This window comes from Somniosus microcephalus, chromosome 9 (assembly GCF_052327205.1).
Source record: "Somniosus microcephalus isolate GS21.2 chromosome 9, FLI_Smic_1.0, whole genome shotgun sequence".
Taxonomy (NCBI): Eukaryota; Metazoa; Chordata; class Chondrichthyes; order Squaliformes; family Somniosidae; genus Somniosus; species Somniosus microcephalus.
Window position 1 is genome coordinate 233,483,659 of NC_140995.1, and position 24,910 is coordinate 233,508,568.

Below are 24,910 nucleotides of genomic sequence, written 5' to 3' on the forward strand. Positions count from 1 at the left end.
ATAAATGGCTCCCCTGATCGTTCAGTGTGTAAGCACATCATCCGCTGTGGCACAAAGCAGTACAAACTAGGAGTATCCCAGGTTCAATTCCTGGTCTGTGTTTAACTATCTGGGGTGGTGGTTGGGAAGCTACAGCTTGCCTCAGCGCTTGGGAGGGGAGACAATTAACTAGGGTTTCCGCCATACTGGCTGCTATCCAGCCACACAAGCTGGAAGGTGCATGCAAGGGGGCCAGATCAGGTTCTGCTGTGTTGTCCCTCATCGTCGAATAGCTTGTCAACACTTGCCATCTGGGCTCATGCATGAACAATGGTCAATGACAAGCTATTGGAGGGCCACCTGTGCCTATGGAACTGCGCTCCAGCAAGAGTCCAATACCTTCAGGAGAGGAGAAGAATATTGGAAGGGAGGAAAAAGAGGACTTGATGCTTAAACTAAAAGTCACTGAACATTTCGTTGAAAAAATCTAAGTGTGAAACCCCCCTGTAAATTTGATTACAGGTTGACAACTTTACCCATCAACATGGACATTAAGGACATTAGAACAAAGCAGGGAATGAGAAAAGGCACGAGGCCTGTCGAGCACTCCACCTTCCGTAGACTGTGTACAATTTGGATATTTACCCTACCTAATCCCCAAGGGAAGATTAAGCAACCCCCCAAAGGCCCGTGCAGCAATAGTGGATGTTAAACGCACAGATATCTCCTTTACTTTCTTATTTCCTCCCCTGTTCCAAGCTTCAACTCCTTTCTGGAGCAAGATTCTGCCAGTTGCCCTCCAATATATTGCCCAAGTTGCCAATATTCTTGTGTGAGCCTTAACTCTAAGTGTTGGCAGGCTGTTCAACCAGAGATTGGCTCCCTGGCCAACAGCACATCACTTGCAAAACCCGACATTGTCTCACTCCTCCTTACGTATGTAACTTCTCTATCCTGCGTCCCAGCATGCTCCCTCCACTCTGTTCTACTTTCCATTTGTCCCTCTACTCTTAATTGGAACAATAAGGAGACACTGGGTTGCCCCAGGATCAACAAACGAAAGACATAACAAAAGTGCCCTCTTTTTAACAATCAACACCCAAATCAAAAGAAAAAGGAAACTTATCAAATAAAATCATAATATTTTCCGGTGCCCACCGGTCGCGGAAGGCCTCAAGCATACTGGCCGACACCGCATGCTCCTTCTCCAGGGCCACCTGGGCATTGACATAGCTGTGGAAGAGAGGCAGGCAGCCAGCCAGATCGACCACCCCCACTGGCTACCTCCTCTCCCCACCATCAAAACCTAGCCAATTAACTAATCGGCCATCTCCCCGTCTTGTTGCTCACTCCCGCGCCTTCCCTGCACGAATGTTTAATGTGCTCATACCATTTCCTTGCTATGATTTTTAGAAGAAAATTCCTGAATTAAACTGGCACAAAACTGACCCCAAAATCTCATTATTAATAAAGTGTAGGTATCATACAGAACATAATCTTACCCCTTGAAATTGTGGGTTAGAATACAAGTTCTGAGGATACATCTCATGTTCCATTACCTGTCTCCGACCCTGCCTCAGCTCATCTGCTGCTGAAACCGTCATTCATGCTTTTGTTACCTCCAGACTCGACTATTCCAACGCTCTCCTGGCCGGCCTTTCTCTGCACTCCTCCAATACTGGCCTCTTGCGCAGCCACGATTTTCATCCACCATTGGTGGCTGTACCTTCAGCTGCCTCGGCCCCAAGCTCTGGAATTCCCTTCCTAAACTTCACTGCCTCACTACTTCACTCTCCTCCTTTAAGACACTCCTTAAAACCTACCTCTTTTGATCAAGCTTTTGGCCACCTATCCTAATAGTTCCTTACGTGGCTCGATGTCAAATTCTGTCTGATAATGCTCCTTTGATGCGCCTTGGAACGTTTTACTACGTTAAAGGCGCTATACAAATGCAAGTTGTTGTTCCGGTTGCAAGTGCAGGTATTTTTTATGATATGGCACATAACCTACCTGAAAATACAATAAGACTCCCCTTCCTCTCTTTCCCCCCTCCCCAGCAACAAATAAGGATATTAAGCTGCAAAGATGCAGAACTAGAAACTCTCGAATGGCCCAGTTTGTAATTGCAGAGAATGTGGCACCAAGCTATGAGGTTCCTGTGCTGAGTTAGTCAATCTCAGTCTGGGATTAGTATCAACATTGATCGCTGTGTCTCCAGGTCGGCAAGAAAACTGAAATTAAACTGCCCAAGGTTTACAGTGATCATCCAATGACCCCTCCTGGAATGCCACGAGGGTGGGATCAGGCTGTCCTGTTATAGTACACATCGTTGAATGGCATGCTAGCATTAACTGACCAGAATCACACATGAAGAATGGCCACCTAAGTGAGGCCAGAAACACTGGAACCTGCCTTCAGAAAATGAGAGATAGGTGGAGAAAACCATTAGAGTCAAGAACTTCCAAAATCAAAAGTCAAATATGCAGCAATTCAAAAGAGAGGAAAGAATACAAGACAGAAAAAGACCTCTGGTCAACTAGTCAGTTCCAAGGTCAAAACATACCATCCTCTCTCTTATATCCAGTCACTTCCGCCAAAAAACTATGCAACTCCTTTTTAAACTCGCCGACACAATCCATCTCCATTATATTGTTGGCCGATCTGTTCTAGCTCTGGTTTTAGGAAAGCCAAATGGGTCAACTTAAAGAAACCATTATTACTCAGGCTTTGCTAAAACACCATTTGTCATTATACAAATAGTAATGTTATTTAGTGCCTCATAAAATGGTGCCATATACACTATTCACCGAACACAGACTGGAGGTTAACTCAACCCATCAGCAATCGAAGTTCATGATTCCAGAGCTAAAACAAATACTGATTCTATCCGAAAACAATGGGAAACATTGGAGATATTTTTTAAAAGGGAAATTAAGCCTTCATGTTCTCCATAGAACTTTAGATAGGATTTTAAAAACATCCACAGCCTCCTGTTCAGCTATATTAAGGGAAGTGTGGATGGAAAGACACAAACCAACAGTTCAGTTTACTGGATAAATTCAATGAAGTTTCTAAACCCCCTCACTCATTGTAATATTTGAATAATTTACATGCCTCCCAGCTTTTCCATTAGCAGGGCTCCTTTCCATCAACGCCACACCTTGCAACATTTATTACCTTCCATAGCTTAAAGCTTAAATGTGTGCAAAAAATAACCACAATCAATTGAGAAAGCACAATGGGGTGACTCCTAATGAAACATCAGACCTTAAAGGGAGATTCACATGTACGTACACACACATTACGTTGGACGGGTTTGTACAGAGCAAGTCCCATTGCTTAATTCCTCTCTGACCCCCACCTGAATATTCTTTCCTTTTCTTCCTCGAAGCCACCAACTCACGGCAGGTGCCAGCTGTTTTCCACTACTTCACCCAGCAGGGCTCACTGGATGGTGCTCAATCCCCAGCTGCTTATTTCTTTCCCTAGCCTATGGCACTAGAACCAACTGTAGTATTTTTAATCCAATGCTCGGAGATCAGTTCAGTCAAAGACATGGGGCTTTCTTGTTCCATTCAGTACAAGTGCTGCACTGGCATTTGCCGACTGAGCTTTACCTAATTTTTTTTTGTATAAAAAAGAATTCAGGTCTTTGGCTGAAAGGTTAAAACATTTTTTTTAATGTAATTCATTTTTATGGGATGTGGGCGTTACTGGCAAGGCCAGCATTTATTGCCCATCCCTTATTGCCCTTGAGAAGGTGGTGGTGAGCCGCCTTCTTGAACCGCTGCAGTCCATGTGGTGAAGGTACTCCCACAGTGCTGTTAGGTAGGGAGCTCCAGGATTTTGACCCAGCGACAATGAAGGAACGGCGATATATTTCTAAGTCAGGATGGTGTGTGACTTGGAGGGGAACTTGGAGGTGGTGGTGTTCCCATGCGCCTGCTGCCCATGTCCTTCTAAGTGGAAGAGGTTGCGGGTTTGGGAGGTGCTGCCGAAGAAGCCTTGGTGAGTTGCTGCAGTGCATCTTGTAGATGGTACACACTGCAGCCACGGTACGCCGGTGGTGGAGGGAGTGAATGTTTAAGGTGGTAGATGGGGTGCCAATCAAGCGGGCTGCTTTGTCCTAGATGGTGTCGAGCTTGAGTGTTGCTGGAGCTGCACTCATCCAGGCAAGTGGAGAGAATTCCATCACACTCCTTACTTGTGCCTTGTAGATGGTGGAAAGGCTTTGGGGAGTCAGGAGGTGAGACACTTGCCGCAGAATACCCAGCCTCTGACCTGCTCTTGTTGCCACAGTATTTATGTGGTTGGTTCAGTTAAGTTTCTGGTCAATGGTGACCCCAAGGATGTTGATGGTGGGGGATTCGGCGATGGTAATATCGTTGAATGTCAAGGGGAGGTGGTTAGACTTTCGCTTGTTGGTGATAGTCGTTGCCTGGCACTTCTGTGGCGCGAATGTTACCTGCCACTTATCAGCCCAACCCTGAACGTCGTCCAGGTCTTGTTGCATGCGGGCATAGACTGCTTCATTATCTGAGGAGCTGTGAATGGCGTTGAACACTGCAGTCATCAGCGAACATCCCCATTTCTGACCTTATATTGGAGGGAAGGTGATTGATGAAGTAGCTGAAGGTGGTTGGACCTAGGACACTGCCCTGAGGAACTCCTGCAGCGATGTCCTGGGGCTGTGATGATTGACCTTCAACCATCACAACCATCTTCTTTTGTGCTAGGTATGACTCCAACCAGTGGAGCGTTTCCCCCCCTCCCCCGATTCCCATTGACTTCAGTTTTACTAGGGCTCCTGGATGCCACACTTGGTCAAAATGCTGCCTTGATGTCAAGGGCAGTCACTCTCATCTCACCTCTGGAATTCAGCTCCTTTGTCCATATTTGGACCAAGGCTGTAATGAGGTCAGGAGTCGAGTGGTCTTGGCGGAACCCAAACTGGCATCAGTGAGCAGGTTATTGGTGAGTAAGTGCTGCTTGATAGCACTGTCGATGACACCTTCCATCACTTTGCTGATGATTGAGAGTAGACTGATGGGGCGGTAATTGGCCAGGTTGGATTTGTCTTGCTTTTTGTGGACAGGACATACCTGGGCAGTTTTTCACATTGTCGGATAGATGCCAGTGTTGTGGCTGTACTGGAACAGCTTAGCTAGAGCACAAGTCTTCAGCACGATAGCCAGGATGTTGTCGGGGCCCATAGCCTTGGATGTATCCCATGCGCTCAGCCGTTTCTTGATATCACGTGGAGTGAATAGAATTGGTTGAAGACTGGCTTCTGTGATGGTGGGGACCTCAGGAGTAGGCTGATATGGATCATCCACTCAGCACTTCTGGCTGAAGATGGTTGCAAATGCTTCAGCCTTGTCTTTTGCACTCATGTGCTAGGCTCCACCATCATTGAGGATGGGGATATTCATGGAGCCTCCTCCTCCCGTTAGTTGCTTAATGGTCCACCACCATTCACGACTGGATGCGGCAGGACATTAGTGAACCAGATGGGTTTTTACGACAATCCGATAGTTTCACGGTTACCATTACCAGTAATTATTCCAGATTTATTTAATTAACTGAATTTAAATGGTGGGATTTGAACTCGCGTCTCTGGATCAGTAGTCCAGGCCTCTGGATTACTAGCCCAGTGACATTACCACTACGCTACCATTCCTTGCGATGGCATCCCAGGGTTAGTAACAGGGGAGCCGCTGCCCGAGAACGGATTGGTGCAACGTGCAGATCCACCTGCAATTCATTCAAACTCCGAGTACCCAGTTACTAGTGAGCCATCTGAAAGGTGTTGGCTCAGGAGATTGTCTACACCATGCACTTCCTTCCACTCCTGTCTCAGTGACCCGCTGAGGAGTAGCATTGGGCAAGGTTTGGAAGAAAGTTTAATGTTTGCCCCCTCTTCTCCCTCCTCCAGCCCCTCCATTGAGAGACTGGTATGTGGCAAGGGTGAAGGAATACTATTTTAATTACAACAAATAAAGAGTATGATGCCAGTATGATTGGCAGAGGAAGAGGTGGTTGTGAATTTGTGCTCAACTTTTTATTGATCAACTTAACTGAGGAGCTAGGGCCCATAGAGCAAGATATCACCAAGGTTGAAAAGAGCAAGAGAGGAGACCAGATATGGGAAATAATGATTTAGGGTCGGACATAATGTGCTGAATCTTGATTTCAAGATAGAGTGTGCAGAGTGGAGGATAGTCGATTTAGAATTTGAGAGAGAAGCAATGAGCACATTAGTGTTGATAAAATAGAAAAAGACAAGAAATGGCAATGAAGGTAGAAGTTATAAATAGATTCAGGGAGGCCGGCAGGAGGAAAGAATATTCTTTGTATGCTTGTAAAAAGAATTGCGAACTGCTCCTTCATTAAAGTGCTCTGATGGACCAGCTTTAACTGGCGAGGGTGCAGTGTCTGAGGTAATGCCTCTGGATGAGCTCTGCTGTACTCCTGATGATGATGAGCTTTGAAGTATGAAACCTGCAATTGGGAACTGATTTAAGGAAATCTGAGGTGAAGAGGAATTGCCTGTCTCAAGATGATGCGCACAACCGCTAGTACTATGTAAGCATTCAGTCTGTTTCCTTTTTTTAAATTAATAAATAATAATAATAAATAGCGCCATCTCACACTCCTGGACAGGATACAAGAAAAAGCTTGTTATCTGATCAATGATCCTCTTGCATCTAACCATTCCCTCTTGCCCCATTACAGCCTTTCTTCTCTCCATTGTACCAGTGTTACTGTGATTAATGCTCCTCTCAGCTTTCCTCTACTTTCTATTACAAAATACAGGTCACATAAATGAAGTGAAAAACTGAAGACCCAGCATGGAGTGGGGCACCACTTGTCACCTCCCGCCAGTCTCAGAATCATTCCTTTATTACAGCTCTCCATGGCTCTTACCTTCGAACCAACTTCCTATCTGGGCCAAAAGGCTGCCTCCAATGACATGCACCTTCATTTTAAGCCATTAATCTCATGTGTGGAATCTTATCAAATGTGTTCTGAAAATCCGTGGATAAAATCGGTCGATCTGCCACTTCAGTTACTATCAAACAGCTCTATTAGTTAGCTAGATAGGACTTATCGCCAACAAAACCATGCTGACTTTCCCAAATCGGGTTATACTATTCCAAGTACTCACAGTCTATCCCAAATGATGGATTTTCCCACCACTGATGTTAAATTCACTGGCCAGTAGTTAGGTGGCATGTCCCTTCCTCCCTTTTAGAATATACAGGAAACTTTTGATTTACCGGCACCTAAATAACCGGAAATCTCGGTTAACCGGCAAAATTCAGGAGTAGGTTCAGATAAGTTTTACTTCATATTTTATTTGCCTTCCTCGATCTGTTGCTGTGCAAGGGTGTGGCTGCAGCTGTTGCTAAGCTACAGAGACGCTTGGAACTTGTGGCCATTGTTCTGCATCTGTTGCTAAGCAACAGGGTTTGTTGCTTTATACGGAGCTCTCAGCTCTCCGTATCTTTTACTATAGCTCTCAGTTATCCGGAATTTTTGATGAACTGGCACCACGTCGGTCCCGTCGGTGCCGGATAAAAAAAAGTTTCCTGTAGGTGTAACATTTGCTACCTCCCAAGCAGCTGTAGCAGGAGACTGCAGCCAGCTTTGGAAGATTAGAACTAAGATTAATACATCCCCAATTTCCCAGCGTATATCTTTGAATTCCCTCAGCTGGAAAATATCTGGCTCTGGAGAACCACTATATTCTGCCCTGCCCCTGTTGTCTACTCTCGTCATACTTAAAACTGTTTTCAATCCACCCACATCCTCCTCTACCATGCTTTTTTGTTTAATGCACTTAGAAAAAGCCTTAGGTTATTACATAAAATGACATAGAAATTACAACACAAAAAGAGGCCATTCGATCCAACCAGTCTGTGTTGGTGTTTATCCTGTACACGAGCAGTCATTCTAATCCCATGTGCCTGCTCTTTTTCCATACCCCCTTATCTACTGTAAGTTTTTTTTCCACACTCCCTTTGTCCATATGATTTTCTTGCTCTGTTACATTCTATAATCCTCCCTGTCCTCATTCCTGCTACTTTTCTTCATCCTTGATATGTAATCAAGATGGATAGGTGGAGTTATGATACAGATCTGCCATGATCTAATTGAATGGCCAAACAGGGTCGAGGGGCTGAACGGCCTCCTCCTGTTCCTCGATTTCCTTACACAATCAGACCAGCTCTGAAAAAGAGTTACACCCAAAATGCTAACCTGTCTTTCTCTGGCATGTCTCCAGCACTTTCATGTTTTATTTCAGATTTCCGCCACGCAAGAGATTTTTTTTATCCCTGGTGTAGGACTTGGCCGCCTCCAGCCACAAGGCACAGTAGCTATATTAGTTGCCCCTCCCAGCAGAAAGACACCCACACACTGTACAGCTGCAGGGGAGCTCACCTGCTGTACCGTACAGCAGAGTGCAATTTTCAACAACATCAGACAGCACGTGATGAAGCTGAGTAATTACTTCAGAGCCTTCCGCTCCTTCACAGACCAACCTGTGATGGGGATTCCTGCTGTCGGAATTCCCCAGGATACAGCAGCCATAGCAGCACCAGAGCTCTGAAATCACATGGGAAGTGAACATGTACCGCACTACAGCCAGACACTGGAGCCGTGGTAGTCATTAACTTTTAGTCCAGGGCCATTATCCCAACAAGCGCCTTGCTCAAAGGCCACTCTTGGGAATCCTGTAACATGCTGTGTCATGCAGTAATGGAATGTGGGTTTGTACCTACGATTCTCCACACATTTAACTCCCGATTTCAATCATGTAATAGTGGGCATTTGGTAAGTAGAGGCCAGGCATTTCCCCACAGGAAGAGAGATTAAAACTATAGGACTCAGTGTTTAATTAAATCGCTCTATTTTAATAGCACTTTTAAACTTGTTCTATAACTGCCAATATAGACCCACCTCCTATTATCCTTTGCTTACCTTCTTTAGTTGGAGAGCAAAGAATGGAGAGGAAGCAGTACCGATTGGGATAACGGAGACATGGCTCCAGGGTGGCCAAGGCTGGGAACTCAACATGCAGGGGTATTCAATATTCAGGAAAGAAAGGCAAAAAGGAAAAGGAGGTGGGGTAGCATTGCTGGTTAAAGAAGGGATTAACACAACTGTAAGGAAGGATATTAGCTCTGATGATGTGGAATCTGTATGGGTAGAACTGAGAAATACTAAGGGGCAGAAAACGTTAGTGGGAGTGGTATATAGACCTCGAAACAGTAATGCGGAGGTTGGGGATGGCATTAAAAGGGAAATTAGAGAAGCGTGCAATAAGGGCACAGCAGTCATCATGGGTGACTTTAATCTACATATAGATTGGGCTAACCAAATTAGTAACAATACTGTGGAGGAGGAATTCCTGGAGAGTTTACGGGATGGTTTCCTGGACCAATATGTCAAGGAACCAACCAGAGATCAGGCCATCTTAGACTGGGTATTATGCAACAAGAAAGGATTAATTAGCAGTCTTGTTGTACGAGGCCCCTTGGGTTGGAGCGATCATAATGTGATCGAATTCTTCATTAAGATGGAGAATGAAGTAGTTGACTCAGAGACTAGGGTCCTGAATTTAAATAAAGGAAACTACGATGGTCTGAGGCGCGAGTTGGGTAGGATTGATTGGGGAATGTCACTCAAAGGGTTGACGGTGGATAGGCAATGGCAAACATTCAAAGACCGCATGGATGAACTACAGAATTTGTTCATCCCAGTTTGGCATAAAAATAAAACAAAAAAGGTGACTCAACCATGGCTAATAAGGGAAATTAGGGATAGCATAAGATCCAAGGAGAGGACATATAAATTGGCCAGAAAAAGCAGTAAACCTGAGGATTGGGAGCAGTTTAGAATTCAACAAAGGAGGACAAAGGGATTAATTAAAAAGGGGAAAATAAAATATGAGAGTAAGCTTACAGGGAACATAAAAACTGACTGTAAAAGCTTTTATAGATATGTGAAGAGAAAAAGATTGGTGAAGTCAAGTGTAGGTCCCTTGCAGTCAGAATCAGGGGAATTTATAATGGGGAACAAAGAAATGGCCGACCAATTAAATACATATTTTGGTTCTGTCTTCACAAAGGAGGACACAAATAACCTCCCAGAGATGTCAGGGAACATAGGGTCTGATGAAAGGGAGGAACTGAAAGAAATCCGTATTTGTAGGGAAATTGATGGAATTAAAGGCCGATAAATCCCCAGGGCCTGATAATCTACATCCTAGGGTACTTAAGGAAGTGGCTCTAGAAATAGTAGATGCATTGCTGATCATCTTCCAACATTCGATGGAATCTGGAACAGTACCCATGGATTGGAGGGTAGCTAATGTTACCCCACTATTCAAAAAAGGTGGTAGAGAGAAAACGGGGAATTACAGACCGGTAAGCCTGACATCGGTAGTGGGGAAAGTGCTAGAGTCCATTATAAAAGATGTAATAGCAGAGCACTTGGAAAACAGTGACAGGATCGGACAAATAATGGGACTCAAGGCGGATAAATCACCTGGACCTGATGGCTTACATCCTAGGGTCTTGAGGGAAGTGGCGGTAGGGATTGTGGATGCATTGGTAATAATTTTCCAAAACTCCCTGGACTTGGTAAAGGTCCCGGCAGACTGGAAAACTGCTAATGTAACACCCTTATTTAAAAAGGGCAGTAGACAGAAGGCTGGAAACTATAGACCGGTTAGCCTAACATCTGTGGTAGGTAAAATTTTGGAGTCCATTATTAAGGAGACAGTAACAGGACATTTGGATAATCATAATTTAATAGGACAAAGTCAGCATGGTTTTATGAAGGGGAAGTCATGTTTGACAAATTTGCTGGAGTTCTTTGAGGAAGTAACATATAGGGTGGATAAAGGGGAACCAGTGGACGTAGTGTATTTAGACTTCCAAAAGGCATTTGACAAGGTGCCAATCAGAAGATTATTGCTTAAGATAAAAAATCACAGGATTGGGGGTAATATTCTGGCATGGATAGAGGATTGGCTATCTAACAGAAGGCAGAGAGTTGGGATAAATGGTTCATTCTCAGACTGGCAATCAGTAACTAGTGGTGTTCCGCAGGGGTCAGTGCTGGGTCCCCAACTCTTTACAATCTATATTAACGATTTGGAGGAGGGGACCAAGTGTAACATATCAAAGTTTGCAGATGATACTAAGATGGGAGGGAAAGTAGTGAGTGAGGAGGACATTAAAAACCTGCAAGGGGACATAGACAGGCTAAGTAAGTGGGCAGAGATTTGGCAGATGGAATACAATACTGGAAAGTGTGAGATTATGCACTTTGGCAGGAAAAATCGTAGAGCAAGTTATTATCTTAATGGCAAGAAACTTGAAAGTACTGAAGTACAAAGGGATCTGTGGGTCCTGGTGCACGAAACTCAAAAGGTTAGTATGCAGGTGCAGCAAGTGATTAAGAAGGCCAATGGAATGTTGGCTTTCATTGCTAGGGGGATAGAATATAAAAATAGGGAGGTATTGCTTCATTTGTACAAGGTATTGGTGAGACTGCGCCTGGAATACTGCGTACAATTTTGGTGTCCATACTTAAGAAAGGACATACTTGCTCTCGAGTCAGTACAAAGAAGGTTCACTCGGTTAATCCCGGGGATGAGGGGATGGACATATGAGGAGAGGTTGAGTAGATTGGGACTCTACTCATTGGAGTTCAGAAAAATGAGAGGCGATCTTATTGAAACATATAAGATTGTGAAGGGGTTGGATCGGGTGGATGCGGGGAGGATGTTCCCGATGATGGGTGAAACTAGAACTAGGGGGCATAGACTTAGAATAAGGGGCTGCTCTTTCAAAACTGAGATGAGGAGGAACTACTTCACTCAGAGGGTGGTAGGTCCATGGAATATGCTGCCCCAAAAAACTGTAGAAGCTACATCATTACATAAATTTAAAACAGAAATAGACAGTTTCCTAGAAGTAAAGGGAATTAAGGGTTATGGGGAGCGGGCAGGAATTTGGACATGAGTCTAGGTTCGGATCGGTCATGGCCCTGTGGGTAGCGGAGCGGGCCCAGGGGCCATGTAGCCTGATCCTGCTCCTATTTCGTGTGTTTAATTCTGTTAGATTCAGGAGATGGTTCTGTGATAGTGGATTGGCGGTTAGGATCAGATCAGCCATGATCTTATTGAATGGCGGAGCAGGCTCGAGGGGCCGATTGGCCTACTCCTGCTCCTATTTCTTATGTTCTTATGTAAGTCAACATGGATTTACAAAAGGTAAATCGTGCTTGACTAATCTACTGGAATTTTTTGAGGATGTAACTGGTAAACTAGATATGGGAGAACCAGTGGATGTGGTGTATTTGGACTTTCAGAAGGCTTTCGATAAGGTCCCGCATAAGAGATTAGCATGTAAATTTAAGGCACATGGGATTGGAGGCAAGGTATTGACTTGGATAGAGAACTGGTTGGCAGACAGAAAGCAAAGAGTTGGAATAAACGGGTCTTTTTCCAAGTGGCAGGCAGTGACTAGTGGGGTAGCGCAGGGATCGGTCCTTGGACCCCAGCTATTCACAATATATATTAATGATCTAGACAAGGGAACTAGATGTAATATCTCCAAATTTGCAGACGACACAAAGCTGGGTGGGCGTGTGTGCTGTGAGGAGGATGCCGAGAAACTCCAGGATGATTTGGACAGTTTGGGTGATTGGGCAGAAGCATGGCAGATGCAATATAACGTGGATAAATGTGAGGTTATCCACTTTGGTGGCAAAAATAGGAAGGCAGATTATCTGAATGGCAATAGATTGGGAGAAGGGGAAGTGCAACGAGACCTGGGTGTCCTTGTGCACCAGTCGCTGAAGGTAAGCATGCAGGTGCAGCAGGCGGTTAAGAAGGCAAATGGTATGTTGGCCTTCGTAGCGAGAGGGTTTGAGTACAGGAACAAGGATGTCTTGCTGCAGTTGTATAGGGCCTTGGTGAGACCACATCTTGAGTATTGTGTGCAGTTTTGGTCGCCTTATCTGAAGAAGGATGTTCTTGCCATGGAAGGAGTTCAGCAAAGAGTCACCAGGCTGATACCTGGGATGGCAGGAATGACGTATGAGGAGAGATTGGGTCGATTGGGCTTGTACTCGCTGGAGTTTAGAAGAATGAGAGGGGATCACATTGAAACTTATAAAATTCTGACAGGACTGGACAGACTAGATGCAGGAAGGATGTTCCCGATGGTTGGGGAGTCCAGAACCAGGGGTCACAGTCTAAGGATAAGGGGTAGGCCATTTAGGACAGAAATGAGGAGGAATTTCTTCACCCAGAGAGTGGTGAACCTGTGGAATTCTCTACCACAGAAGGCAGTCGAGGCCAATTCATTAAATATGTTCAAGAAGGAGTTGGATATATTTCTTAAGGCTAAAGGGATCAAGGGGTATGGGGAGAAAGCAGGGACCGGGTACTGAATTTGGATGATCAGCCATGATCGCATTGAATGGCGGAGCAGGCTCGAGGGGCTGAATGGCCTACTCCTGCTCCTATCTTCTATGTTTCTATGTTTAAGTACTGACCATCAACGTCCCACCGGCAGAGACAAGACTGTCAAGAGCTACAGGTGAGAGGCACAAGTGGCAGATTGTCCCCTCACTCTATTAGGAATACAAGGCACAGGAATAACGTGACCTGCATTGAAAACCAACCTGAACAGTTGTGCCCAATATGCTGCACCACTGTACAGAATGCGGATAAGTGATTGTAACTCTGGATCTATGCTGAGAGGTCAGACACTTTAGTACACCGACATTCTCACTTCCAACATCATTGATCAAACAATAATGCAAAATATTTATTTAATACCCCATTAAATAAATCTGTAAATATAAAATTTAACAAAAAACAAAATCAGACATCTCCATGAACCTGGCTCCCAAAACTCTTCCCTCACCACAAATTTTCCACCATCAGCGGGGCCTCTAACTATCCTGGACTCTGGATACACCGTTTCTCCTCATCCTCTCCATACTTCACAATCCTCTTCCAGCCAGTTAACGCCCCATGTTCAGAAGCCGGATGTAATCAAACAAAATACATACACCCAGCTCATGCACCCAGCTGAGAAATGCACCTTGTTCTTGGTGTAACTTACAAAGGGTCCAATTTGCACATGGACAGGTGTCAAGTCGCCAATGATAGAACTCCATTTATTTATTTCGGTAGCTCTGCAGACTGGGAACTGGAAGAGAGTGAAAATAAACAGACACAAAGGAAAATAGAAAGAATGAAAGCAAGAAACAGAAAATAGATAGAAAGTGAGGCATGTACATCCCAAAATTATATGGGGTTTTGATAGAGTAAATAAAGAGAAACTGTTTCCACTGGGATGTGGGTCGGTAACCAGAGGGCGCAGATTTGAGGTAATTGGTAAAAGAACCAGAGGGGAGATGAGAAGATTTTTTTACGCAGCGAGTTGTTATAATCTGGAATGTGCTGCCTGAAAAAGTGGTGGAAGCAGATTCAATAATAACTTTTAAAATGGGATTGGAGTCATACTTGAAAAGGAAAAATTTGCAGGGCTATAGGGAAAAAGCAGGGGAGTGGGACTAATTGAATTGCTCTTTCCAAGAACCGGCACAGGCACAATGGGCCGAATGTCCTGCTTCTGTGCTGTTTGATTCTATGAGCTGTTTGGATGGAGTGGGAGAGAGAGAGGGAGAGAGGGGAGAAGGAGAGAAAGGGGGGAGAAGGAGAGAGAGGGGAGGGGGGGGAGAGGGGGAAAAGAGAGGGAGAGAGAGAGAGGAGGAGGGGGGAGAGAGGGAGGGAGAGGGGCGGGAAGAGAGAGAGGGGGAGGGGAAGAGAGAGAGAGAGAGAGAGAGGGGGGAGGGGGAGAGAGGTGACAAGAGAGCGAGGGAAGGGGAGGGAAGAGAGAGGGGGTAAGGGAGGTGGAGAGAGAGAGCGAGGGGGAGGGAGGGGGAGAGAGGGGGCAAGAGAGAGAGGGAAGGGGAGGGAAGAGAGAGGGGAGAGAGAGAGAGAGAGAGAGAGGGGGTAAGGGAGGTGGAGAGAGGGGAGAGAGAAAGAGAGAGGGGAGGGGGGGAGAGAGGGGACAAGAGAGAGAGGGAAGGGGAGGGAAGAGAGAGGGGGAGGGAGGGGGAGAGTGGGGACAAGAGAGAGAGGGAAGGGGAGGGAAGAGAGAGGGGGAGAGTGGGGACAAGAGAGAGAGGGAAGGGGAGGGAAGAGAGAGGGGGAGGGAGAGGGAGAGAGGGGACAAGAGAGAGAGGGAAGGGGAGGGAGGTGGAGAGAGAGAGAGAGAGAATGGGGGGTAAGGGAGGTGGAGAGAGAGAGAGAGAGGGGGGTAAGGGAGGTGGAGAGAGGGGAGAGAGAGAGAGAGAGGGGGGGAGGGAGGGGGAGAGAGAGGGGAGAGAGAGGGAGAGAGAGAGAGAGGGGGAAGGAGGGGGAGAGAGAGAGAGAGAGGGGGAGAGAGAGGGGGAGAGAGGGGAGAGAGAGAGAGAGAGAGGGGGAGAGAGAGGGGAGAGAGGGGAGAGAGAGAGAGAGAGAGAGGGGGGGAGGGAGGGGGAGAGAGAGGGGAGAGAGAGAGACAGCGTAACACAAAGAATTCGACCCAACACAATCGTCACTAAGCAAAAGGAAAAATATCTGTCATATTGGGCAGAAACAACAAAAACCCAAAACAAACTCAATTGCTACTTGGCCCTAAACAGACAATACAACATGGCTGATTACCTGACCATGGTAAAGGATAGCAAACTGAGAAAAACCTTGACTATGTACAGACTTAGTGAACATAGCCTGGCGATCGAAAAAGGTAGACACAGGCAGACCCGGCTACCAAGAGAGGACAGGATATGCTCTCACTGCAGTCAGGGAGTGGTGGAGACAGAGATGCACTTCCTCACAGCTTGTGGAAAATATCAGGGCATCAGGGAGAATTTCTACCCAAAATTTACAAAAATATGCCCGGAATTCAGAAATTTGAATGACGACCAAAAACTCCCATACCTACTAGGGGAACAGAGAAATTGTGTAACCTTAGCGGCACACTATGTTACAGCTTGCCATAAACAGAGGGGCAACCACTAAATATAAAAGAGTATATACAAATTATATGAATGTATATTTATACACTCAGGGATATATCTGTTTTTACACTGTATGGATAGATCTGTGTTTATGTGTTCAACCATAAATGTTTTTCGATGCTTTGGCAACATAAGATGTACCTTGTCATGCCAATAAAGCAATTTGAATTGAATTGAACTGAATTGAGAGAGAGAGAGAGAGAGAGAGAGAGAGGTGAATGAGAGAGACAAGCTATGAGGCAGGGGGTGCGACAAGAGAGATGAAACACCATGTGGGGGAGATGGGGGAAGTGAGGTGGAGAGAGAGGGGAGAGAGAGAGAGGGGGGGGAATGAGAGAGACAAGCTATGAGGCAGGGGGTGCGACAAGAGAGATGAAACACCATGTGGGGGAGGTGGGGGAAGTGAGGTGGAGAGAGAGGGGAGAGAGAGAGAGAGGGGGGAATGAGAGAGACAAGCTATGAGGCAGGGGGTGCGACAAGAGAGATGAAACACCATGTGGGGGAGATGGGGGAAGTGAGGTGGAGAGAGAGAGAGGGGAGAGAGAGAGAGAGGGGGGGAATGAGAGAGACAAGCTATGAGGCAGGGGTGCGACAAGAGAGATGAAACACCATGTGGGGGAGATGGGGGAAGTGAGGTGGAGAGAGAGAGAGGGGAGAGAGAGAGAGAGGGGGGGAATGAGAGAGACAAGCTATGAGGCAGGGGGTGCGACAAGAGAGATGAAACACCATGTGGGGAAGGTGGGGGAAGTGAGGTGGAGAGAGAGGGGAGAGAGAGAGAGAGGGGGGGGAATGAGAGAGACAAGCTATGAGGCAGGGGGTGCGACAAGAGAGATGAAACACCATGTGGGGGAGGTGGGGGAAGTGAGGTGGAGAGAGAGAGAGAGAGAGGGGGGGGGAATGAGAGAGACAAGCTATGAGGCAGGGGGTGCGACAAGAGAGATGAAACACCATGTGGGGGAGATGGGGGAAGTGAGGTGGAGAGAGAGAGAGAGAGAGGGGGGGGAATGAGAGAGACAAGCTATGAGGCAGGGGGTGCGACAAGAGAGATGAAACACCATGTGGGGGAGATGGGGGAAGTGAGGTGGAGAGAGAGAGAGAGAGAGAGAGAGGGGGGGAATGAGAGAGACAAGCTATGAGGCAGGGGGTGCGACAAGAGAGATGAAACACCATGTGGGGGAGATGGGGGAAGTGAGGTGGAGAGAGAGGGGAGAGAGAGAGAGAGAGGGGGGGAATGAGAGAGACAAGCTATGAGGCAGGGGGTGCGACAAGAGAGATGAAACACCATGTGGGGGAGATGGGGGAAGTGAAGTGGAGAGAGAGAGAGGGGAGAGAGAGAGAGAGAGAGAGAGAGAGGGGGGGGAATGAGAGAGACAAGCTATGAGGCAGGGGGTGCGACAAGAGAGATGAAACACCATGTGGGGGAGGTGGGGGAAGTGAAGTCCTGTTGTTGGGATGGACAATCTCTGACTGCTGAGAACGGAGAAATGGCTGCTGTCGAGGCCTAGCGGACCAACATTATAAAACAGAGTATCCCGTCACACGAGGAGCAATGACTCAGGAGAACTACAGGTAGCTTTTTTAAAAAGCCTTCAATGCTGTTCCTATTTAAAAGAGAACGAATGCCTTCCATATTGTTCCATTAAAATGAACCCCCTACCTGTAAGTTTCTATCCACTCCCCCACCAAGCGAGCTCTGCCATTGTGTGCTTCCTCTCACCATTCCCAGGGCTATTCTGATGACATTGCTTATTGTGGGACATGCAGGAGCAGCTCCACAGGAAAGCTGGAAATCAGCACCAACTAGCACACCCAGACCTTTAGCCTGCTGCACCTTATCTAAATAATTCACTTATCTCACATTGTGCAATTATACTTGCATTGTTTGATACCAATTGCATTTCTGGATGTGAAAGGGAAACTGAAGCGTGGAGTAAGTCGTAACAATTTAAGTGCCTAACCTTGGATAAATAACAGGTTGTTCTTTCCCACAACCACATTTCTTCCTCGGGTTCCAGCCAGTCACCATGTTGATAATCCTACTCTCTCCATCGAGGCATTAAATGGAGTAGTCTTGCTGGGGTGGCACAAAGCATTGACACTTCCCCCTGCCCCCCACCCACCTCAGCCCCCACAATATGGGATGTGGATGATGCCTGGAAAGGCTGCTTTTATTGCCTGTGCTTAACTGCCCTTAGATGGTGGTGGTGGGCCATCTCCGTGAGCGATCGTTCGTACAATTGAGTGGCTCGCTGGGTCATTTCAATGGTATTAAGAAGACAACCACTTTGCGGGAGACTGGAGTCACATGTGGGCCAGACCAGGTAGGGATACGGAGTTTCCTTTTAAGCTGAAGGACATTAGTGAACCAGTGGGATTTTTTTCAGAACAACCTGGTAGCTTTTGTGGCCATTTTCCTCTTGCACTGTTGACGCGACAGCAAAAGTTTTGAAGCAATCTATTTGATTTGAAGCTTTTAAGTCCGGGATTTGGGCACCTTTATGCGGCACAGCAGGTGGGTTTTTATATCCAGAGTACCTCCTCTTTTATATAAATGAGGCCAGGTGCTGTGCATCCGCAGGCACAGGGCACCAACATACCAGCTGGTTCTGCTCCCTGCTTCAAAAGATGAGGCACCTCTGGAAACAATTGGCCGCTGCCACTAACCGTCAGAGGCATCACTTTGAGTTGGCTGGAGCAATATGAACCCTGCTAATCTTCACAAGCAAGCCACTCCGCCATTCTACATCGGGGAAGGGCGATGACTAGAAGCATAAAGTCAAGAGTAAACCTTATGCAATACTGGGAGCAGGTTCACAATATAATAGGGGTGCTATTCTATGGTTAATGCAGGAACATGCGATTTTGCCACTGTCTAAGTTCTTGCCATGGAGAGAGTGCAGCGAAGATTCACCAGACTGATAGCTGGGATGGCAGGAATGACGTATGAGGAGAGATTGGGTCGATTAGGCTTATATTCGCTAGAGTTTAGAAGAATGAGAGGGGATCGCATTGAAACTTATAAAATTCTGACAGGACTAAACAGACTAGATGCAGGAAGGATGTTCCCGATGGCGGGGGAGTCCAGAACCAGGGGTCACAGTCTAAGGATAAGGGGTAAGCCATTTAGGGCAGAGATGAGGAGGAATTTCTTCACCCAGAGAGTGGTGAACCTGTGGAATTCTCTACCACACCAGGCAGTTGAGGCTAATTCATTAAATATATTCAAGAAGGAGTTAGATATATTACTAAAGGCTAAAGGGATCAAGGGGTATGGGGAGAAAGCAGGGACAGGGTACTGAATTTGGATGATCAGCCATGATCTCATTAAATGGCGAAACAGGCTCAAAGGGCCGAATGGCCTACTCCTGCTCCATCTTCTATGTTTCTATGTTTCAAACATTATCTATTCCCCAGCACCAACATCCCTCACCGCACCTTACACACAGCTTAAAAAAAAGGCAAGAAAATCTCATGTAAGAGTGGAACCTCCCAAAGAAACCAGCACATTTTTCTGTAATAGCTGTGCCTCCTGAATTGCATGGTCATCAATGGTGTACCCCAAAGGACTTCCGTTGGCCCCCTGTCCACGCACTGCCCACAATATCATCCATAGGCATAGGCTCAGTTTGCACATGCATACTGACCAGAAACAGTTCTATCTCTCTGTCACCACCCTTGACTGCTGAACTGGAACTGTGCTGTGCGACTGCAAGACCATCACATAGACTTCATACCCTGGATGAGCAACGACCTGTTCACCGCAACACCAGCAAGGCCAACATTGTCCTGTCTAGCGTCTGCCAAAGCCTCTACACCTTGACTGCAAGGTGTTTCAGGATACAGAGGATGGGAAAGACACTCTATAAATTCAAATTCTTTCTTTCTTTGATCTGTGCCGCAGTGGAAGTGAGGGGATTACCAATTGTCTTCAGTGCCTCTGGGCTGGGGGGAGGGGAGGGGGAAAACAGAGGGGAAAAGCAGCCTCAGTTATTGTTCCTGATTATTATTCAACAATCCATGCTGGAAGATATGAATGTGGTGCTATTGCATAGAATAAGGTCACGTTCAGCTGTCATGATCCCCATTCAACAGTTGCTCGCACCAATGTTTAGTGACTGAGGTCGTATCTGACAAAAAGCTACTTGGCCGAAGTCACCCACTCCTGAAGCTGTACTCGAGTACAAGTTACTAACTTCAGGACAGCTGATTTGTGTATTGTTTTCTTGTGCACAGGTCTTCCCCAGACACCAGTGAAGGAGTCCGGCCAGAAATGAAAGCCACGTGTGTAATTGTCTTTTCCTTGCCGCTGGTGCTGTCGAATCTGCTCTGCAATGTAAGCGAGATGAATTTCATGACACAGGCAAGCTCAAGCACATCACAGAACTGCTTCTGCTTAAAGCGCCTTTGCAATACGAAGGGGTCATCAGTGAAAATTACATCAAGGTATTTTGAAGTAGTTTACTACAAGAATTAAACAAATGCATCTTCTCAGTATACTGGACACGGATAAAGGCAGAAATTTTCTGATATCAACCTTTTCCGAACTCAAAGATTCATAGAATCACAGCCCCGATTCCAAAGTTCAAGCAACAAAAATTAAATCTGTTATTCCGAGTCAGAGAAATGGAGGTTGAGGGCTTGGGTGCAGGACTAGAGGGTGTGGGCCCTAATATGGTGGGATGTAGCCGTGGAGTGATTTGAAAACAAGGATGAGGATCAGGAAGTTAATTCGCTGAGTGGAACTTGTGGAGCTGGTGGGTGCTTGGCATGTAGAACTTGGTATAGAAGAGTCGGACCACACAGTTCCGGATTTGTTGAAGTCTGTGGAGGTGTCAGCCATGGCTCAGTTGGTCACCTCGTCTTTGAGTCAGAAGGTCGAGGGTTCAAGCCCCACTCCAGGCACTTGAGCACATAATCTAAATGGACACTCCAGTGCAGTGCTGAGGGAGTGCTGCATTGCGGAGGTGCTGTCTTTCAGAGGAGACATAAAACTGAGGCCTGGTGTGCTCGCTCAGGTGGATGTAAAAGATCCCACGGCACTATTTCAAAGAAGAGCAGAGGCGCTCTCCCCGGTGTCCTGGCCAATATTTATCCCTCATCCAACATCATTAATAAAAGAGAGATCTGGTCATTATCACCTTGCTGTTTGTGGCACCTCGCTGTGTGCAAATTGGCTGTGCATTTCCATTACAACAGTGACTACACTTCAAAAAAGTACTTTATTGACTGTAAAGCACTTTGAGACATCCTGAGGTCATGAAAGGCACGAGATAAATGCAAGTTTCTTTCTTTTAAGGAGAGCTTTTGAGAAATCTTAGAAGTGGTAAAGGCACAAATAAGGCTTTCAGCAACAGAAGGGGATGAGGCAAAGGTAAGCCGGTAATGACCCAGTGTGGAAAATGTGATCTTGTTGACGTACCGGATATGGGTAGAAAACTGCTCAGAGTTGGATGGTACAGCCAGGTAGTGCACAATTATGTTTCCCCTGAGCGAGCATCCATGGAGGAAAGGCAGAATCCCAATTTCACAGGCATAATATTCTCGCTTCCGGTCTGGGTGCTGATTCCTTACTTACAGTCCCGTGGGTGCCAGCCACCCTAAAATACTCTATCTTGTTAGCATAATTAAAGCCTCGCTTTTAAAGGGACAGTGGCAGTGTGGATACAAAATTAGCTAAGGGACAGAAAGCAGAGAGTAGTGGTGAACAGCAATGTTCCCTGCACTATGTTATGCGCGGCCTGTTTCTTTCAATGCGCGGTCTGCATATGCGCGGTATTTCCAATGTAAGATCTTGTGAGCAGCCTGCGCAGGAACTTGCAGATTACTGCGCGGCTGCTTAGAAGGAACATTGGTTAACGGTTGTTTTTCAGACTGGAGGCAAGTATACAGTGGTGTTCCCCAGGACCACTGCTCTTTTTGATATATATTAATGACTTGGATTTGGGTGTACAGGGTATAATTTCAAAGTTTGCAGATGACACGAAACTCAGAAATGTAGTAAACAATGAGGACGATAGTAACAGACTTCGGGAAGACATAGACAGACTGGTGAAATGGGCAGACACATGGCAGATGAAATTTAACGTAGTGAAATGTGAAGTGATACATTTTGGTAGGAAGAATGAGGACAGGCAGCATATGAACTAAATGGTACAATTTTAAAGGGGATGCAGGAAGAGACCTAGAGGTTGCAGGACAAGTTGAGAAGGCTATTAAAAAAGCATATGGGAACCTTGGCTTTAATAATAAAGGCATAGAGTACAACAGCAAGGAAGTTGAGCTAAACCTTTATAAACACTAGCTAGGCCTCAGCTGGAGTAGTGGGGCACCACACTTTAGGAAGGAGGTCAAGGCCTTAGAGAGGGTGCAGAAAGAGATTTACTAGAATGGTACCTGGGATGAGGGGCTTTAGTTATGTGGAGAGACTGGAGAAGCTGGGGTTGTTCTCCTTGGAGCAGAGACGGTTAAGAGGAGATTTGATAGAGGCGTTTAAAATCATGAAGAATTTTGATATAGAGTAAATAAGGAGAAACTGTTTCCACTGGCAGAAGGGATGGTAACCAGAGAACAAGAGGACACAGATTTAAGGTGATTGGCAAAAGAACCAGAGGTGACATGAAGAAACTTTGTTTTTACAGAGCGAGTTGTGATCTGGAATGCACTGCCTTGGAAGGGTGGTGGAAGCAGATTTAATAGTAACTTTCAGAAGGGAATTGGATAAATACTTGAAGGCAAAATTTTTTCAGGGATATGGGGAAAAGGGACTAGTTGGATAGCTCTACCAAAGAGCCGCACAGGCACAATGGCCTCCTTCTGTGCTGTATGATTCTACGAGTACCTAGCCGCACCCCGTGTGAGCCTAGACAGCGGCTGTCAATAGTTATTTGACCGTGGAGGTAATCACAGTCGAGCCAATCCTGTTCGTGTCCAACACACACACACCCCACCCGCCTCCGCTTCCTCAATAAATGATGCTACAGGTACAATACTCATTATTTGAAATTATTCAATCCCATTGGCGATTTTGAATTGCGGTCATTTACGCCTCATTGCTAGTGATATTTTTAGTCAAAGCCTTACTGTAATTTCAACAGCAAAGTTTTATTAAACATGAACAACGGCACAGAAGTATTTTTTTAATTTGCACTTAGCTTAACTATGAACAGCAGCATATCTGAGTGAGTGTTGCATTCTGGTTACAAAGACAACACATTATTACTTGAACTAGTCCTCCGAACTTTCCTATTTTTTGATTCGCATAGTTAGAGCCAGGACAGCTAATGCCTCACATCAAGTTGGAACACAGAGCTGCTTGTACCATTTTTTAAGTTAAGTAAAGTAAGGCCTACAGTGCAGGACACCAACATTGAAAAGAGGGGAGCGAAGGCGAAGTTAATCAAGTGGCACCAAGCTTGGGTTCTGAAGCAGGAAGGAAGGACGGAGGGAGGCAAGGAGTTCCACAGTCTTGAGGTTCTAAGAAAGAACGAGTGAGTAGGAGGCAGTGCAACGAGCTTGGCCTTTAACTACCCAAACCAGATTAGTTACAATACCGAGCACAAACAGGCTGGTGAGGATGAATCCACTCTAGTCTCCGTACTTCATTTCCCACCCTCGTGGTTCAGGAATTTCCACTGTTTTCTCCTGGAATTCACAGCTGATTTTGGCCTCCTGGAGCTGCTATCTCACTCAGAGACATTCTTCCCTCAAGGTCCCAGTTGATTGCAAGATTTCCATCTGTTTTATCTTGGGAGTATTTTTTTTTGAAGTGCCCAATTCCAACCGATTACCATTTCTAAAGAGAAGACGGGTAATGCGGTGATGCTCCACACATATAGTCAATACCAGGGTAAAATGCACATCACGCTCCCACACGAAGAGCAAGGACAGAACAAGCAGGGGAGCTTAACACACACGCACGCATGCACACACACACACAGTGAGAAAATGTGCAAAGAACAAGAGTGGGAGAGAATGATGCAGTGTGAGCATGGTGCAGATAAAAAGTGAGATAATAGAGAGAGATAGAATGAGTGGGAGAGCGCGCCATGCAGAGAGAGCACAAACGGGAAAGACTGACGCCCAAAGAGGGAGACATCGTGTTGAGAAGGTGCAAGGCATCAACACTGAAAGAACTGGGGAGGGAAAGAGAGATGCAGAAAAAAGCACCCAAACTTTATATTCATTCAATAAAGCACCCCCCACACTCCTCCGAGCAAACTGGAATCCTGCCCTCCAGGAGTCCGTGTTCCAACCTCGGAACTTAACGGCCCCACTGAAACCTAGTTAAGTTATTCTGGGACAGATTTAAAAAACAAGTTTTCTTAGGGCTACTGAGAAAAGCAATTAAGTATAACCTCGCACTACAAGAACACACATTTAGCAAAAAAAGTGTGACACAACTGAATGGAAACTGCACCGACTCCAGTAAGTTTCAGAGCCGCTGACACTTTACCGGACAGACAATGTTTACTGAATCCCAACTACTTACAGAAAGTTCTGTCAGCTTTTTTTAAAAAGCATTAACTCAGCAGTACATTTGCCATGAAGCAGGATGACTTGCTTCTCAAAAGTGCGCAAAATAAGATCCCACTGTATTGCATTTTACTGCATCACACGCACTCATTTTAACCCCAAGCTAACTTATACACGTTTACTGGTCTAATGCATCAGAAACAGTGAAAACTATTACACCAGGAATACAGAGACTACAGACCATACATCAACAAATCATCTCTGAGGACACAAGACTCTTCCCAAATAAGTCATAGAAAAATGATTGCAGAATATTCCTGAGAAACGGCTCCCCGAAAACTGAGCTCTTTTGCAGCTT

At 45.9% G+C, this 24,910-nt stretch overlaps 1 protein-coding gene across 3 annotated transcripts in view; it reads right to left on the minus strand.

Annotated features, from left to right (window-relative positions):
* The window catches only part of disp1 (dispatched homolog 1 (Drosophila)), a 300,779-nt gene that overhangs the window by 155,649 nt on the left and 120,220 nt on the right, over positions 1–24,910 (minus strand). The gene's annotated exons all lie outside the window — the stretch shown is intronic.